Source organism: Mustela nivalis (genome assembly GCF_964662115.1).
Source record: "Mustela nivalis genome assembly, chromosome: 5".
NCBI lineage: Eukaryota > Metazoa > Chordata > Mammalia > Carnivora > Mustelidae > Mustela > Mustela nivalis.
Genome location: NC_139024.1, coordinates 27,370,699 through 27,390,784, shown reverse-complemented (window position 1 = coordinate 27,390,784; position 20,086 = coordinate 27,370,699).

Genomic DNA, 20,086 nt, shown 5'->3' with positions numbered 1-20,086 from the left:
TTGAAAAGAACAAAATGCAAACTTAGAACTGAAAAATACATCCCTGGGAGGTGGGGAGAGAAGGAGAAGAAGAAACCAAAATACTGCACTTAATAGCAGAATAATAGAATGACAATGAGAAAGAAAAGAGTCAATGAATTTGATGCTAAATCAGTAAAATTCATTCACCTGAATAAGATTTTTACAATCGGGGGGGGGAAATGGACAGAGTCTTAGGTACCTGTAGCACAAAATTAAAAGGCCTAACATCTGTATAATTGAAAAGTCCAAAAGAAGAGAAAGAGAATAAAGAAAAAAAAAAAAACTTTGAAATCTAATAAAGGACTGTTATCTAAAATAGACAAAGAACTCTTAAAAATCAACAGTAAGAAAATAATTAAATTAAAAAATGGGCTAAAGACTTTAATGAACACCTCATTAAAGAAGACATACAGATGGTAAAGAAGCATATGAAAAGATGCCCCACATCAACTGTCACCAGAAAAATGCAAATTGAAAGAACAAGATATCTCTACAGACTTATTAGAATGGCCAAAATCCAGAACACTGACAACACCAAATGCTGATGAGTTTCTGGAGCAACATAAATTCTCATTCCATTCTGGTAGAAATACAAAATATACTGTGTAGCTACTTTGGAAGACAGTTTGGTGGTTTCTTACAAAACTAAACATACTCTTTTTTATTTTATTTATTTACTTGACAGAGATCACAAGCAGGCAGAGAGGCAGGCAGAGAGAGAGAGGGGGAAGCAGGCTTCCCCCTGAAGAGAAAGCCCGATGCAGGGCTCGATCCCAAGACCTGAGATCATGACTTGAGCCAAAATCAGAGGCTTAACCCACTGAGACACCAGGCACCCCAAAACTAAACATACTCTTAACATATGATTAAGCAATCACACTTCTTTGCATTTTCCTGAAAAAAAATGAAAAGTTATTTCCACACAAAACCTTTAATCATGTTTATAGCAGCTTTATTTGTCAAAACTTGGAAACCAACTTTGGAACCAAAACATCCTTTAGGAGATAGATGGATAAATAAACTAGTATATCCAAACAATGGGATATTTATTATTCAGTGCTTCAAAGAAATTGGCTATCAAGTCATAGTAAGACATGGAAGAAACTTAAATGCATAGATAATATTGTGATTTATAAAAAATATACATTTGGTCCTTTAGAAAACCATAATATGGGACGCCTGGGTGGCTCAGTTGGTTAAGCAGCTGCCTTCGGCTCAGGTCATGATCCCAGCCTCCTGGGATCGAGTCCCACATCGGGCTCCTTGCTCAGCAGGGAGCCTGCTTCTCCCTCTGCCTCTGCCTGCCATTCTGTCTGCCTGTGCTCGCTCTCTCCCTCTCTCTCTCTCTGATAAATAAGTAAAATCTTAAAAAAAAAAAAGAAAACCATAATATATTTATTTCTCATATATATTTGATCTTCATTTATGGTTCCTGGCTCACAGCTCCCAAAAAATCCCTGGAATTCCCTAGGCATTAACAGAGATAAAGGTGTCTTTTGTAACCTGAATAGAGTAACTTTTTTTTTTCTATTTTGTAAGATTTTATTTATGTATTTGACAGACAAAGATCACAAGTAAGCAGAGAGGGGTGGGGGGTAGGTAGGCTCCCTGCTGAGCAGAGAGCCCGGTGCGGGGCTGGATCCCAGGACCCTGGGATCATGACCTGAGCCGAACGCAGAGGCTTTAACCCACTATGCCACCCAGGTGCCCCTGAATAGAGTAGCTTTTGAAAGTACCTAAGAATGGGGGACAGTTGCCAGGGGAACTAACAATGTAATTAGAAGGCTGACACCTTTAGTTCCACCTCCCCAACACTGGGGAGGGGAGAAAGGGGATAGGGGTTGAATCAATCACCAATGGGCAAGTATTTAATCAATCACACCTATATAATGAAGCTTCCATAAAAAAATCCCAAAAGGACAGAATTCAGAGAGCTTCCTCTGGGCTGGTGAAGTCTTTGAGATGGGAAGAGAGTGGGATACCTGGAAAAGGCATGGAAACTCTGGACCTTTCCTCATAGCTTGCTTGCTCTATGTTTCTCTTCCACCTGGCTGTTCCTGAGTTATATCTTTTTATAATAAATAGTGATTTTGTGAGTAAAATGTTTCTGTGATTTCTGAGAGCTGCTCTAGCAAATTAAGTGAACCCAAAGAAGAGGTCATGGGAACCTCTGATTTATAACCAGGTGATCAGAAGTACAGGTAACAACCTGCATTTGCGACCCAAATCTGAATTCCAAGGAGCAAGTCATGAGAATTTCCAATCTTCAGCCAGTTGACCAGAAGCAGAGGTAATAACATAGGCTTGCGATTGGTGCCTGAAGTGAGGGGTGGATGGTAGGCCACATTATAGGAATGAATTCTTAACCTATAGAATCTGATGCTCTATCTGGGTACACAATGTCAGAACCTAATCTAATTTTAGGACACCCAGTTGGTGTTCTGAGAACTGCTTGTTGGTGTGGGGTATTGCCTCCCAACATTGGGATTGGTACCACAACCCATCTGGCATATTACTAAGTGAAAGAAGCCAATCTGAAAGGACTACATACTCTGTGAGTCCATCTATAGGATGTTCTAGAAAAGTAAAAACTATGACAATACCAAAGACTGATGGTTGCCAGAGTTGGAGTGATGGGAAGGGATGAATAGGCAAAGCACAGAGGACTTTTAGGCTACGGAAGATACTCTACAGGATACTAGTTTGTCTTTATACATTTGTCCAAATCCATAAAATGTACACCACCAAGAGTGAACCCTAAGTAAACTACAGACTTCGGATGATTATGATGTGCTAATGAAGGGCTCATGAATTGCAACAAATATACACAATATGGTGCAGGCTTGTTGACAATGTGGAACGCTCTACATATGTGGGGTCAGGAAGTATACAGGAAATCCTGTACCTGGCTCTTGAGTTTTGCTATGAACCTGCTCTAAAAATGTAAAGTCTTTATCAAAATTTAAAAAACATACTTGAAGAAATAGCTTAACACCTCTCAAATTTGGTCATGATACATAAATATATGAATTCAAAGAGCTGAGTACATTCCAAGAAGATTAAAACCACAGCTAGACATATCTAAATTAGATTACTAGAAAACAAAGATAAAGGAAAAAAATCTTAAAAGTAGAAAACAATGTAATATTACATAAAGGGCACATCTCTTTAAATGACTACAAATTTCTCAAAACCACTGAAGTCGGCATCTAGTGGAAAACATCTTAAAAGTGCTGACTAGAAAAAGAAAAATGCAAATCCAAAATTCTATATCCAGCCAAACAACTTGTTCTCCAAGAATAAAAGAAAATAAAGACATTTCAGATAAAGAAAACTAAGAGAAATTAGTTTTATACTACGCTAAGAACAAAAAATTCTTCAGTCTGAAAATGATAAAAAAGGGAAATTCAGGCCTTCAAACATTAATGAAGAATATTGGAAAACTTTATTATCTGAAAAATATAAGCAATGTTTTTTTTCCTTTGAATGTATTTAAAAATCATGGGTTGTAATGAAAATTATGGGATTATTTTATGGGATTTATAATATATCTTAATGTGGTAAGTATACCATTTATAATATCAGTGATAAAGGAAAGTAGTTTAAGTGGACCTTTATGGTACAAGTATTCTACATTTTTTTGTGAAGCAAAATATTAATTAGGTAAAAAGTAAATTATTCTAAGGGTCAAATATTAACCTTAAAGTTAAAATATTAACTGACTACAGTGCAAAAAATAAATTAAAATTAAATTTTAAAAATATTCAAGTATTCCAGAAGAAGAAAGGAAAGTTGAATGGAAGAAATAAAAACCATAATATATTAGAGATTTTAGAATCCCTTCTCACCAGTTGACAGAACAATGAACAAGAATACCATAACAAGACCAACAAAGACAGAGGCTAATCTGAACAATATAATAAGTCATTTTGACCTAATTTAAACCCATGGAAGACTACACCCAAGTGAAGAATGCACATTTTCTTTCAAAGCAAATGTATATTCACCATAGTAGATAACATGCTGGACCATTAAATAAGTCTTAATAAATTTTAAAGAATTGAAATCATTTTTTGATCACAAGATCATTTAATTAAAATCAATAAATGAGGTAACTAGGTAAATTAGTACTGGAAAATTTTAAGAGTACCAATTATCAACATGTCAACAACAAATTCTCAAGAGAAATTATAAAATATTTTGAACTAAAGGATAATAAAACTACAACAATTTAGACATTATGAGAGAAAGTTGAAACAGTGGTCAAAGACAAAATTGAGATAATTTTGGTATTTAATGACCTAAGATTCCATCTCAACAACAAAGTAGAAAAGGAATAAAAAAAATAACTTGTTATTATTGTATTATTATTAATAAAATAGCAAAAAGTTGACAATGAGGAAGGAGGGGGAGGAAAAAAGAAACAAGAGAACTGAAATCAATGAAATACAAAACAGAGAGCTGGTACTTTGAGAATATTCACAAAACCAATTAATACCTAAATTAATCAAGGTTCAAAACAGAGAGCATAAATTCTTGCAGTGAACACTATAGACATTAAAATCACAGTAAGAGATTATTATGAACAATTTTATGCCAATTAATTTGACAGCATCATTAAAGTGGAAAAAGTTATTGCGACATACAATTTACCAAAATTGACCCAAGACGAAACAAAAAACTAAAAACACTATATTTAAAACACTAAGTCCCCCAGGAACACCTGGGTGGCTCAGTACATTAAAGGTCTGCCTTCAGCTCAGGTCACTGGAGTCTGGCATTGGGCTCCTTGCTCAGTGGGGAGCCTGCTTCTCCCTCTGCCTGCTGTTCCCCCTGCTTATGCTTATTATGCACACTGGCTCTCACACCCTCACTCTCCCTGACAAAATCTTAAAAAATAATAATAATAGTAAATAAAAATAAAAATAAAAAAACATAAAACACTAAATCCCTCATATAAGTATGCCTACTAAAAAACTCCAGGCCCATGGGACACCTCGGTGACTCAGTGGGTAAGCCACTGCCTTCGGCTCAGGTCATGATCCCAGGGGTCTTCAGATCAGGGACCCTGCTTCTCTCTCTCTCTCTCTCTGCCTGCACTCTGCCTGCTCGTGCGTGTGTGCTCTCTCTCGCTGACAACAAATAAATAAATATCTAAAATCAATCAATCAATCAATCCAGGCCCACATGGTTTCTCTCTGATGAGTTCTATTTCAGCTCAAAGAAAAAACATGAAATCTATAAAACCTCCTTAAAATATAAAGGAGTTGAAAATACTTCCCTATATATTTCAGGAGGCCAGTATTACCTTTAGCTCCAACTCAAAAGCATCACAAGACAACTTCAGAATAACATAACCACAAAAATCTTACTATATATGCTACTAAGAGTCACAGAAACCTTAATAAAATCTAGCAAATCAAATTCAATAATATATAAAAAAGGTAACAAATCATGACTGAGTAGGGTTTTTCTAGGAACAAAAGATTAGTTCAGTTTAAGAAAACCGGTCCGTGTAATTCACCATACGTATTAGTTTTCTATTGCTTCATACACAATTACAACAAATTTAGTACTTTAAGACACTGTTCATTCATTAGTTAACATATGTTTGTCAGTAGTTCAGCACTGGGTTAGCTGGGTTTTCCTTTTTTTTTTTTTCTAAATTGGACAAACAAATGACCAGTACTAGCACTACCATAATTCCTAGCACAGATTAAGCCCTCAGTCAAGGTTATTGAATGAATGAATGAATGAATGAATGCACAAATGGTGGTACTGTAACTAAGTTAAAGACCTCAGGAAGTAGGTTTACTATATATACAATATGTATCATATGTAGAATAAACTCAAGATTTTAACAAACATTTGGGGGTGGGGTGTTTCCAGCCTTCCTCCCACCTTTTTACACTTTTACTATGTGAAAAAACTAAACATACATAAAAATAGGTATAATGAAAACCCAAGTTTTATTAACTAGATAATTAGATTTAACAAATGTTGGCAATTCTGCCACATTAACTTCATTGTATGTAATATATTTATATTTATTATATAATACATATATATTTAAAATATATATTCTAAAGTAAATTCTAAACATCATGAGAGAATTCACCTATAAACATGTCAAAGTGCACCTCTAAAAGATACCAGCATTTCTTATATAACCCTAAATCATTTTCAAACCAAACAGATCAACAATGATTCCTTACAATTAATTTCTTCCTCAATTTTATCCAATACATTTCATAACTGGTTTGCTGTAATGAAGAAATATCTCTTTGTGGTTTTGAGTTACATTTCCCTAATATAACTAATGATTTTGAGAGTCTTTTCTTATATTTATTGGCCATTTGAATATCTTCTTTGGAGATCTAGTCAAATCCTTTAGACCATTTTTAAATTAGATTATATGTTTTTTTATTACTGATTTCTGAATATACTCTGGATATAAGATATGTGATTTGCAAACACTTTTCCCCATTCTGCGGACTGTGTCTTTTTTTTGGGGGGGGGTCTTTATATTATGTGACTTTAAGATACAGAAATATATGCTCTTAATAATGCACTATAAAAGATGTAGACTAGTATTATCTTTTCTATCTTAATTTGACCAAATATTTCAGTACTGGCTTCTACTATGGAATAATTTTACTCCAAATACACCCCCAAATTTTCATATTTATTTAATCAAAGGAAAAAATAACACTTAACCCTTATGATGGCAGAGAAAGTTCTGTCATCTTATGGTAAAGACACATTACCCCAAATTCCAAGCAGAATTGTATTCTTCCTTAAAGATTAGATCAAACTGCTATAAGCTCACAAATAGTAAATTTTAGTTTCCCTTTAATCTCTCACTTGAAAATGTCTATTCAAATTTTCTTATTTTGCTACGGCATTGTCCGTGTATTTAACTTTCAAACTTGCCGCCACAGATTTGTGTCATTTTACTCTCTTCTGGGTTTCAGTTACGCTCTTTTCTCATTACAAATCTTACATATTTTTGCTCCCTCTCAGGCTTTTTTTGTTTAATTGGATTTTATCTATCTTACTGATCTCTTAAAAGAGTCGCCTTTTGGATTTATTTATCCTTAGTTGTGTTTTGACTTCTTATTTTTTGAAACAGAATTGACACATAACATATTAGTTTCAGGTATGCAACATAATGATTTGTTATACACATATATTGTGAAATGATCATCACAATAAGTCTAGTTAATATCCATCGCCACACCCAGTTTACAATTTTTTTTTTCCTTGTGATGAGAACTTTTAAGATCTACCCCCTAAGAAACTTCCAAAAATACAATTGGGGGCAGAGGACCTGAACAGACATTTTTGTAAAGAGGACATACCGATGGTCAACGGGTACGTGAAAAGGTACGCAACATCACTAATTATCAGGCATATTAAAACTACAGTAAGAGATCACCTCGCCCCTGTTCAAATAGCCATCCTCAAAACGACAAGAGGTAACAAATGATGGCTAGGGGGTGGAGACTCTTGTGCACCGCTGGTGGGAACATAAACTGTGCAGCCATGGGAAAACAGCCTGGAGGTTTCCCAACAACTAAGAAAATAAAACTACTTACCATGTGATCCAGAGATCCCACTTCTGGCTGTTTATTTGAGGAAAATAAAATCAATCCCGAAGAGTTACCTGTTCCTTCATGTTCACTGCACCATTATTGACCATAGCCAACATATGGAGGCAAACTAAATCCATCCATGGATGAACGGTGTTCAAAAGAGAACCTTCCCGATGGAGGGCCTTGCGTGAAGGCACCGGGTCCCCCATCGCTGAGCGGGCTGTGCGCCAACTCAGAGACAGCAATGCTCTAAGACTGTTCTTCAGAGGAAAGGCACGAAGAACAGACAGTAATGTTCTCTTACGACGAATGCTAGATACTTCCCAGCTGCCGGGACGAGCTGGCCTCAAGGCTCATGCAGCCGGCCGGGGTCGCTGTGGCCTTAGGCCTCCCGTAGAGGTAAGATTGGGAGACCAGCGTTTGTCGCCGGAAGCCTGACCCTTTCTCCCTGAGGCCTTCCGCTTCCGGGAAGCCTCGCGAGGTGCTGCCTGCGCATGCGCAATGCATGCCCTGTGCTGGCTTCAGGCCGGCTCCTCCCGGTGCAGTCTTTCTGCCACAGCCTAGCTTAAGGCAGAACCTCACTGTGACTCTGAGGGGTGCGGAGCAGGACATTGACAAGGATTGGGATTTGCTGGATAGACGTTAGGAGCCAGACTCCTAATGGACGAGTCTGGGATGTGGGTGCTCCAGTACTGGAATGCCCAGGTGTTTTTCATTTCAGGATTCACACAAGACTGGGCTTCCTCTGGGAAGACAGGCCCAGCAGCAGCGCTTTTAGCCAGATTCTGCAGTTCTCTGAGCCACTCCCGATTCTGAATACATCCAGCCTCTCCCTCATGGCAATGCCCCAGGACCATCTCACTCCCCCACACACCGGTAACCTCGTAGATGAAAAAAAAAAAAAAAAAAATATATATATATATATATATTTTAAGTTTCAAGATGTCAGTTGAGACTTTTTTTTTTTTGTTTATTTATTTATTTGACAGACAGAGATCACAAGCAGGCAGAGAGGAGGAAGCAGGCTCCCCACTGCGCAGAGAGCCCGATGCCGGACTTGATCCCAGGACCTGGGATCAGACCTGAGCTGAAGGCAGGGGCTTTAACCCACTGAGCCACGCAGGTGTCCCTAGTTGAGACCTTTTATAGATGAAACATGCTTCCTAGAAGTCAACTGGCCAAATGTGCCCAGTAGAGACAACAGATTGTGAAAATAGGCCCAGCTGCAAAATATTTCGAGTACTCAATTAGATCCAGTTATTCTGTCTGTGGATTTAAAATAACCATCCTCTACAAAGGGAAAAGATGTGTCCCTCCTTGCTAAGAAAATCCACAGCTGGCTAGTTTGATGCTACAGTCATGTGTTGGAGCTACTTCTTGAGATCCTGAAGGCGCAATTCTTCAGGGCTTGGGCAAGCCTTAATTAAATTCACCTGATTTCAAGCCACAGTGAAGCCATTTCCTGGCATGAAGGTGTTCCCACCGAAGTTCCCTGTGTGGGAATTCACAGTGCCTGGATAGACAAAATCTGATTTGTATATGCCTCCGTGGGTGAGACTAATTGAAAAGCAAAGGAAGAGTTGCCCAGAACACTAGGCCTCCTTTGTGAAGTTTCTTGGCTGAAAGTGGCCAGGGTCTTACTGCAGTTCAAGGTTCTTATCTAGGGAGTCAATGTTTAAATTTTGGCACAGGCACCTGTGGAGGTAACATACTTCACAAACTCTTCGACTCCTTATTTTGCACTTACACTTGGTATATTACTAAGACATTAATAAAATGGAAACAAAGCTTGGCTTGAAGCTTTTTGCCACTAGAGCATCTGGTCCCCAGGCATCACCTTTCTTCTACTAAGCTGTCTTAAGTAATTTTTCATCTGACATCTCAGGGCTTACAGGCCAAACCCAATATACTGCTTCCCCCATTTCTGGATTGCTGATGAGTATTCAGGGCTTCAAAGTCAGAAATCAGGTGTTGGCCAGACTGAGCTCTCATCTGGAGATTCTGGGGAAGAATCTCCTTCCAAGCTCATTCAAGGTGTTGGCAGAATTCAGTTCCTTTCAGTTGTAGGATTCACATCCCCTTTGCTTGCATGCTGGCAGTCCCCCGGGGCTGGGCTGTTCTCAGCTGCTAGAAACTGCCCACATTTCTTACTATACAGCCCCCAGCTCCTTCACACCAACACTGAGAATTTCTCTCTTGTCAAATCCCATTCATATTTTGAACTGTTCTGAATTCCTCCATCTCTGACCTTTAGACCCAGGTTTAAATGGCTTATTTGAGACGCCCCTGGCTGGCTCAGGTCCTGATCAAGATTCTGGGACTGAGCCCCACGCTGGGCTCCCTGCTCAGCGGGAGGCCTGCTTCTCCCTCCCCTACTTCCCTGCTTGTGTTTTGTCTCTCCCTGTGTCTCTCTCTCTCAAAAAAATAAGTAATATCTTAAAAAAATAAAATAAATTTTAAAAAAGGGCTTATTTGATTAAGTCGGGCCCACCCAGATCATCTCCCTGTTTTAAGGCCAGTTGATTTGGGGCCGTAATTATATCTGCAGAATCCCTTCATGACAATATCTAAATTAGTGCTTAATTGGATAATTGATAGAAAGTGTGTAAACACTGGGGCATGGGAATGTGGGTGCCATCTTGGAATTTTACCTAACACACCATATTAAGAGAATAAATATGCCATTTCAGTAGATGGAGAAAAGCATTTCAACACAAATTCACAATTAAGATATATTAAAATAAGAATTCACTTTCAATTTCAGTTCAAAATTCATTCACAATTAAAACCTCAAAAGATGGAATAAAAGGAAACATCTTCTGCTAAAGTAAATCTACAAACACCCTATAGCTAGTATCATACTTATTAGATATCCTAAAATCAAGAGCACAGAAAGGATATCTAATCACACAATTTCTACTAATATTACACTAGAGGCCCTAATAATTACAATAAGACAATAAAAAAAGGAAGACAAGATGAGAAAAAAGGGAAGAGAAGGGAAGAAAGGAAGAAAGTAAAATTATCTCAATTTTTTGGAGACATGATCATTATTATTTATTTAAAAAAGAATCCACCAATTACTATAAGTAATAATTTAGCAAGGTCACAAATTATAAATGTAATACATATGAAAATTTTATTGTTATAAATAGTAGCAAATAATTAGAAAACATAATTTTAGAGGCACAGAATCTATACTCAGAAAACTATAAAGTACTCATGAAAGAAATTGAGGAAGACACAAAGAAATGGAAAAATGTTCCATGCTCCTGGATTGGAAGAATAAATATTGTGAAAATGTCTATGCTACCTAAAGCAATCTACACATTTAATGCAATTCCTATCAAAGTACCATCCATCTTTTTCAAAGAAATGGAACAAATAATTCTAAAATTTATATGGAACCAGAAAAGACCTCGAATAGCCAAAGGGATATTGAAAAAGAAAGCCAACGTTGGTGGCATCACAATTCCGGACTTCAAGCTCTATTACAAAGCTGTCATCATCAAGACAGCATGGTACTGGCACAAAAACAGACACATAGATCAATGGAACAGAATAGAGAGCCCAGAAATAGACCCTCAACTCTATGGTCAACTAATCTTCGACAAAGCAGGAAAGAATGTTCAATGGAAAAAAGACAGCCTCTTCAATAAATGGTGTTGGGAAATTGGACAGCCACATGCAGAAAAATGAAATTGGACCATTTCCTTACACCACACACAAAAATAGACTCAAAATGGATGAAGGACCTCAATGTGAGAAAGGAATCCATTAAAATCCTTGAGGAGAACACAGGCAGCAACGTCTTCGACCTCAGCCGCAGCAACATCTTCCTAGGAACATCGCCAAAGGCAAGGGAAGCAAGGGAAAAAATGAACTATTGGGATTTCATCAAGATCAAAAGCTTTTGCACAGCAAAGGAAACAGTTAACAAAATCAAAAGACAACTGACAGAATGGGAGAAGATATTTGCAAACGACATATCAGATAAAGGTCTAGTGTCCAAAATCTATAAAGAACTTAGCAAACTCAACACCCAAAGAACAAATAATCCAATCAAGAAATGGGCAGAGGACATGAACAGACATTTCTGCAAAGAAGACATCCAGATGGCCAACAGACACTGAATAAGTGCTCCATATCACTCAGCATCAGGGAAATACAAATCAAAACCACAATGAGATATCACCTCACACCAGTCAGAATGGCTAAAATCAACAAGTCAGGAAATGACAGATGCTGGCGAGGATGTGGAGAAAGGGGAACCCACCTACACTGTTGGTGGGAATGCAAGCTGGTGCAGCCACTCTGGAAAACAGCATGGAGGTTCCTCAAAATGTTGAAAATAGAACTGCCCTATGATCCAGCAATTGCACTATTGGGTATTTACCCTAAAGATACAAACGTACTGATCCAAAGGGGCACGTGCACCCGAATGTTTATAGCAGCAATGTCCACAATAGCCAAACTATGGAAAGAACCTAGATGTCCATCAACAGATGAATGGATCAAGAAGATGTGGTATATATACACAATGGAATACTATGCAGCCATCAAAAGAAATGAAATCTTGCCATTTGCGACAACATGGATGGAACTAGAGCGTATCATGCTTAGCGAAATAAGTCATGCAGAGAAAGACAACTATCATATGATCTCCCTGATATGAGGAAGTGGTGATGCAACATGGGGGCTTAAGTGGGTAGGAGAAGAATCAATGAAACAAGATGGGATTGGGAGGGAGACAAACCTTAAGTGACTCTTAATCTCACAAAACAAACTGAGGGTTGCTGGGGGGAGGGAGGTTGGGAGAAGGGGGGTGGGGTTATGGACATTGGGGAGGGTATGTGTTTTGGTGAGTGCTGTGAAGTGTGTAAACCTGGCGATTCACAGACCTGTACCCCTGGGGATAAAAATATATGTTTATAAAAAATAAAAAATTAAAAAAAAAGAAAACATAATTTTAATAATTTTAATAGAGTCCATTTATAATTAAAGAAATATAAAATATGCTAGTGTTTCATTGCACATATTATATCCCTAAAGAAAATAGGGAAAAAATCATTCTTATCCTTGGGGTCTCAGGAATACTAGAATCTCTGAAAATCTATTTAGTTTCACATGGAATACTATTTATTATCACATTCTGGTATATTAATAAATGACAATATCTTGTTAGAGATTGTTTTCCTAATCTCTCTTAGAGGAATCCATGTATCTGTCCTGTATATCTCAGTTTCCATTTCCCTTTAAGCATTTTCTGCATGGAGTAACCATGAAAAAATGTATAAGTCAGTAACAATGTATATACTAGTGACAAGAAAGTTAGGAGGAACAAATTGATCCAGACAAATCATCACTTCCTGTTCACAACTTTTCTGTCTACAAATTGAGTTCCAGTGACCCTAGCCTCTGGGCACCAAGACAGAGCTATAGGCCATGACATAACTTAAGAACTTCATGAAATTTTATAGCCGAGTTTCACAACCTGAATTACCATATTGGGCAAAGTAAGGATAATGCTTGAGCCCACTGTTGGCAGACATTTTGCCTCTGAGCTGACCATCCATGAATTCTATAAGGTAAGAATGGAAAAAGACATAAAGCTTAACTCTTGCTTCTGTGGTCTTGAACATACCATAGTTATGTCATCATGAATTATCATCAACCAATACTTAAAGAAATAGTTCCTTCTTCTGCTGTTGCCACAAGAATTCTTAGTATCATGACAAAGAAAGCCAAGTAGAAAATTAGCCTAATGTGATTAAAAAAAAGTTATAAAACCTTTCATAATGTCAGTCCTGCTAAGGCTTGTGTGTATGTGTATGTGTGTATATGTTGTCACTCAATGGGGAATCTATTTACTTACTAGCATGTATATTAAAGTTGACATGACCTTCAAAGTAGGAATTTTTCCAATATACTATAGCCTTTGAATTGCTCTCCACAAGATTAAAAGAAAACAAAAACAAAAACAAAAAACAGAAAGACCTAGCCCTAAGGATGCAAGTTGCTTTTTGTTTTGTTTTTCATTGTTTTCTATTAATTTATGCAATCAATGTTTTTTATGCTTGAAAGAATTATTGTATTATAGTTATAATTAAAATCATACAATTAAAATTGCCATCCAATGTATAGAATTTTACCTTAAAATTTTTTTTTCAGGGATGTCACACTTTGAATATTGAAATGTACCAGAACATTTATAAAGATTATGCTAATGTACATAAAGAATAAATATTGATAATATAGTATATGGCAAGATTATTCTAAATCGAGGATAGGGAGAATAAGAAGTTAATTAAAATTTATTAAGTACCTATAGAATTCCAGGAGTTCTGCTAAATTTTCCAACTATATTTTAATAAGATGTTCACTTTTAATTGCAACATATCTATAAATGTGATGAATTTACTTTATTAAGTAAAATAATTAAGTACTTTACTTTTTTTACCTTATTTTTAAAGTACTTAATTAAGTACTTTACTTAATTAAATAAAGTAAAAAAAAGTTTAAATGTTATGTCCAATGTGATGAATTTCTTTCTTAAACATCTAGTTGTACCACCTATTTCCATTCCAACATCTTTAGGGAAAAAAGGCTCTGATATGGGGTGAGGAAAGTGTGTGATTATTAGAGGAACAGCTACTTTGGAACAACCTGCTGGCTGGGAGGAACAACCTTCTGGCTGGGAGGGAGATATTGAGACTTTGATGGAAGGAGAGAAGAGAGAAATCTCTTTTTTATTATAATAATATTTTTTTATTTATTTTGTTTTTAGGCATTTCTTTAACAAATATATACTGACTACTTACTATGCACTCAGCCCCATTGTAGTGCTACAGATAACAGCAATGGCTAAGACGATGTGTAAAATTTCTAGCTAATCCTCATCCTTGAAGAGAACATAGAAGTATCTGAAGTGTAAAATCGAAGTAGAGCTAAAAAGTACCCATTTCACTAAAATATACCTGTCACTTGTATCAGAAATCTGCTATTAAAGCCAAGGAGATTTTATTTGACAAAGGAGAGTGAGAGAAGAAATGTAGATTAGCTCATACAGAAAGAAAGAATCCTAAATACTAATTCTCATATGGACTGAGTTCTATGCCTTTGAACAAGTCTTTTCATTTTGTTGAACTCCTTTTTCATGTGTAATATGGGAAAAATAACATTAACTCATTTACCTTCCTATTAAGAGCACCTTGAGACTTAGTACATAGTTCTGGATTCAGAGGAATAAAATCAGAATGATGATCAGAAAGTTTATGAGACTCAGGGGCCAGAGTCACTCACAAAACGGCTGTGTTTAGCCAAGTTTTATAATTTCATATTCCCCAAATATAAACATTTAAGATCTCATGCCTTTATGTAACCATAAATGGGAACCTTTGATGTAAAGTTATTTTGAAAAGGAAAACTGCTATTATTTATGTCTAGGCATTGTTTTAAATATATTTCAGAGAAAATTTGTGATGGTTTTAAAGATCTGTTATTAAAAAAATCTGTTATGTCTATGCAATCAAAATCCAATTGTGAATAATTAAGCAATGAATTTAATCATTATGTGTTTGCTTAAAAATATGACTTTCCTGTATAGCCCTTGTGTCCCCAGAGTGGGGGGCGGAAATGACTGTCTTCAAGAGACCAGTGGTTTTATCTAGAGATTTAAATAAGGATATATACTACACTAGGTATTCAAACTGACTAATGTCATTCCATAGAAACCTTCTTTTTTGCTTTATATTATACTTGTCATTAAACAAAGATATTGAAATATGAGCTATTTACATAATATTACCTTAATATCATTCTTTAGAATATTTTTCATTTAAAAAAGTATATTTTGAGGTCTGATCTCACAGGGTCCTTAAGAGAATCAAATAAGAAAATACCTATGAAAATGCCATAGAACACTAACATGGCATTCTGAAAGGTGGTCATTAAATCATTATCACTTCCAAGACCTCTGCCAGGCGCTTGTGCAAAAGTTTCAATATCTCCTCTTAGCCATTAGGATTATGTATATATGTTCTATATTTTCAGATAGGTTGAAAATAAACTCTGTCTATTGCAACTTCTATTAACTATTCCCTTACCTATCTATTCATGCTTAATAAAAGGTGGACAATTGTTTACCAAAAGAAGTACACTAAAAGACTTGATTAATGAATAATTATATAACTCATTATTGGATCATAATTAAGGTTTGTGTTCTGTTCTATAAAGTACAACATATTTTAAACATTATAAGTCATAAATGGTACTTAAAGAGCTATATTTAAATACAGAATTGTTACCAGGGAGATTAGTTTCACTTACCAATAAGTGAAGTGGTTTACTATGCAGCTTTGCTTTAGGACTATTTTCTTATAAGTATCATGGTGATCCAAAATAGTTAGGTGTAGATGGAAAATGAACCATAATGAAAACCATCATTTAAAAACAAAATATGAATTATTAGAAAACTATACAATAGCTTTATATTATAAGGTAGAATGGAAAAGATTGAATTTATCCATAAATACAGGTTAATCATTTGGTCAAATCACCATGATTTCACTGGGTAGAAATAATCTAAGGTAAATGTTTCTATCCTACATATCCTAGCACACAAAAGGATTAATTTAAAAATTGATAAATTGGACTTCATTGAAAAAAAGAAATTTTGCTTTTCAGAAAATATCACTGAGCAAAGGCAAGGAGATAATATTTTGAATACCACAATCTGACAGAAGATTGTATAGAAAATATATTTTAAAATCTTTTAAGAATTATAAGACAAATAACTCAATTTAAAAATGGACAAAATATTTGAAGGAACACATCATAATAAAAAATACATTTATGGTCAATAACCACATAGAAAGATGCTCAGTATCTTTAGTCATCAATGAAATGCAAATTAAAACTATAATAAGATGTCACTACATAGTCACCAGCATGGCTAAAATTAAAGACCGGTGAGTATCAAATATTAATGGACACTCAGAATAGTTAGAATTTTCATACATTGCTGGTAAGAATGTAAAATGATACATTTTTTTCAAAAAGGCAGTTTCTTATAAAACTAACTACATACTTCCTTTGACATTGCAAGTCCACTCTTAGATATTTGCCAATGAGAAATAAAAATATATCTCCACACAAAGACTTGTACATGAATGCTCACAGCAAGTTTATTTCATAGCTTAAAAACGAAAACTGCGAGACACTTCAACAACTAAATGGCTAAACAATGCAACATAGCACAAAATAATACTATTCAGCAATAAAAAATGCAACATCTTAGATAAATCTCAAGAATAATTTGCTATGCAAAAGAAGTCAAGTACAAAAGACAAAACTGTATATGATTTTTACACAAAATGCAAAAGGAGGAAAAAGTAATGCATAGTCAGAGAAAGTAGGTATGTTTGCATTTGGCTGATCATGGGCACACTTACTGCAATGAGACACGAATGAACTTTTGGGGGTGATGAATATTCTGTACCTTGATTGTTCTGAGGAATACACAGATATGTATGTTTGCCAAAATAACAGAACTGTACTCTTAAAATGGATACATTCTATCATATATAAATTATCCTTCAATAACATTAATTTAAAAAACAAATAGTAAAACACAGTCAATCAAATGCCGTCGATTATACAAGAAAATATTCTAGCAGAAGCACAATGAAACATCAAAACTCTTTCTCCAAAATGTTTTAGCATGTTTTGCTACTTATCTATTGAAGGGTCAGTGGAGAAGTTCAGCCTAATTTTATAGGCTAGAATTATTTTTCTTGTGGCCTATGTATAATTTAGAATAGCTGCTGAATCCCTTGACTTTCTTAATCACATAAGGAAGTGTCTTTTGTTGGTTATTGTCAGTTATCTTAGATGAGATTGGAATTAAAAGTAAATTACTAGAAAACAAAGTGAAGTCAAGATATATATTCTGGTGGGGTCTTTTTTTGAAGGAATTTTTATTTATTTTAGAGAGAGATGGCTGGGTAGGGAGAGGGACAGGGACAGAGGAAGGGAGAAGAAGAGAGAGTCTTTTTTTTTTTAAGATTTATTTATTTATGTATTTATTTATTAGACAGAGATCACAAGTAGGCAGAGAGGCAGGCAGAGAGAGAGGAGGAAGCAGTCTCCCTGCTGAGCAGAGAGCCTGATACGGGGCTTGATCCCAGGACTCTGGAATCATGACCCAAGCCGAAGGCAGATGCTTTAACCCACTGAGCCACCCAGGGGCCCCAAGAAGAAAGAGTCTTAAGTAGACTCCACTTTGGGCTTGGAGCCAGACATGGGGCTTGATCTCACAACCCTGAGATCAATTTCTTTGTTGAAACCAAAAGTCCAGGGCTTAACCCACTGTGCCACATAGGCACCCCTATTCTTGTGTTTTCTTAGCTGGGTGTCTGTTCAGATTTGCCTGTCCTTGGAATCTTGGAGGAAGTAAGTGAAGCAGTAACATAGCAGGGTCAAAGGTCAAGTCAAGATCATTATCAAGGACATGAAAAAGTGGAGGGAGACCTAGACTATATGCTTCTCCAGTAAAGTTTGTTTATTCCTACACAGCCTCACAGGCTCCAACTTCTCATTCAAGCAAAAGAGTAAACACCCTATAGAAAAGTCTGCAGGAGAAAGAATATAGAGTAAGTATAATCTTGAATCTCCTCTTAGAAAGGAGAAAAAAATATTTCTGCTGATTTTTTCTGATCATTCCTTTCCTAGCAGTTACATGATTGGTCCTTGGTCTCTTAAGCAAAGGTTTTGGACTATGATCTTGGCAACTACCTTGGGTGACAGGAACAAAAGAAACAAAAGAAATAAACTGAAAATTACTTAAAATATTAGTTTTCTATTCTGCATAAAAATTACCAGAAATTTAGTAGAATAAACCTCACGTACACTTTTTATTCACAGGTTCTGTGTGTCAGGAGTTTGGACCCAGTTTAGTTAAGTCCTCTGTGAGGCTTCAATGACGGGGCCTGCCAGGCTGCATTCTTCTGTAGAAGCCAGATTAGGGAAAGGCTCCCTCCAAGTTCCTGCCTGTTGGCAGAATTCATTTCCTTGTGACGATAAAACTGGGAGCCACTGCTTCTTGCTGGCTATTGGCTACAGGCAGCCCTCAGCATCTAGAGTCTGCCCACAGCTTCTTGCCATGCCACATGGGCCTGCTAATGGGGCATTTCACTTCTTCAAAGCTAGCAAAGGAGAAAGGTTTCAAAGCAAGTCAAGTTTACTAGCAATGTGGAGTCCTACATAATGTAATATAATCAGAAGAGTGACATCCCATCACCACAGCCATATTCTGGTAGTAGGAAGTCACAGTTTCTACCAGACCCAAGGTAGGGGCAGGGGAATTAAATGACAGATGAGGATCCTAGCAGCACCTTTGAAGTGTCGTTCATTTGAAACTTATTGTGTGATAGCATACTTTAATATCATTTACATTGGCTAGGGCAATGGTAAACATACACACACACACACACACACGTTTTATGTATATATTATATATACAAATATATATATATATTTAAGTAAATAAATATATATACTTAAATATATTTAAATTTTTAAATATTATCTTTAATTTTTAATATTTTAAAATATCTTAAAATATTAATATTAATATTTTAATTTATTTAAATTTAAATATTTAAACCTATATATTTAAATATATACATATAAAACAAAGTTCATAATGCTTTATAACAAAGGTGAGTCAGTGGTTATGTTGGTACATGTTTAATTGGCCCTCTAGCAAGGAGAAGCCAATTTGTGCCACGACCTATTTCCATGATGTAAATACTCCCACAATGACCAAATCCACACTTCTACTGTGTTATTACTAAATGTAGTGTTAAGAAAGATACAAGAAGATATGAGATGGCTCCTGCATACCACTGAAGTCATTTTGAGGAACAAATGAGATACTGATTACATTAAAAATATTACCTGTCATATAATAGTATTAAATAAATGGTTGTCTTCCTTTTATGACAATGAAAGTGTTGCTAATGAGGATATGATTGGAAAGGTGATGATAACAGTGGTGATTGATGGTGATAAGGTAATGTGAAACTTCCTGACAGGTGGGGAAAATAAAAACTTCATAAACTGTAAGAAATTTCATCTGCACACACAAAATAATCCACAAAAAAGCATACACCAATGCTATAAGCGTAAAACTTATATTTTAATTTTTTTAAGATTCTATTTATTTATTTCTAGGGGAGGGGGAGGGAAAAGGACCGCAAACTCTGTGTTGAGCACAGAGTTGAACACAGGCCTTGATCTCAAGACCCTGAGATCATGACTGAGCCAAATCATGCTTAACCAACTGATCCACCCAGGTGCCCTTACAACCTGTATTTTAAATGTCTGTGAACAACATCTTAAAATATATATTACCAAAAAAGCATCTTTCGCAGTCAGATAGTCTCCCCTACTCTACCTATTTCCTGCCT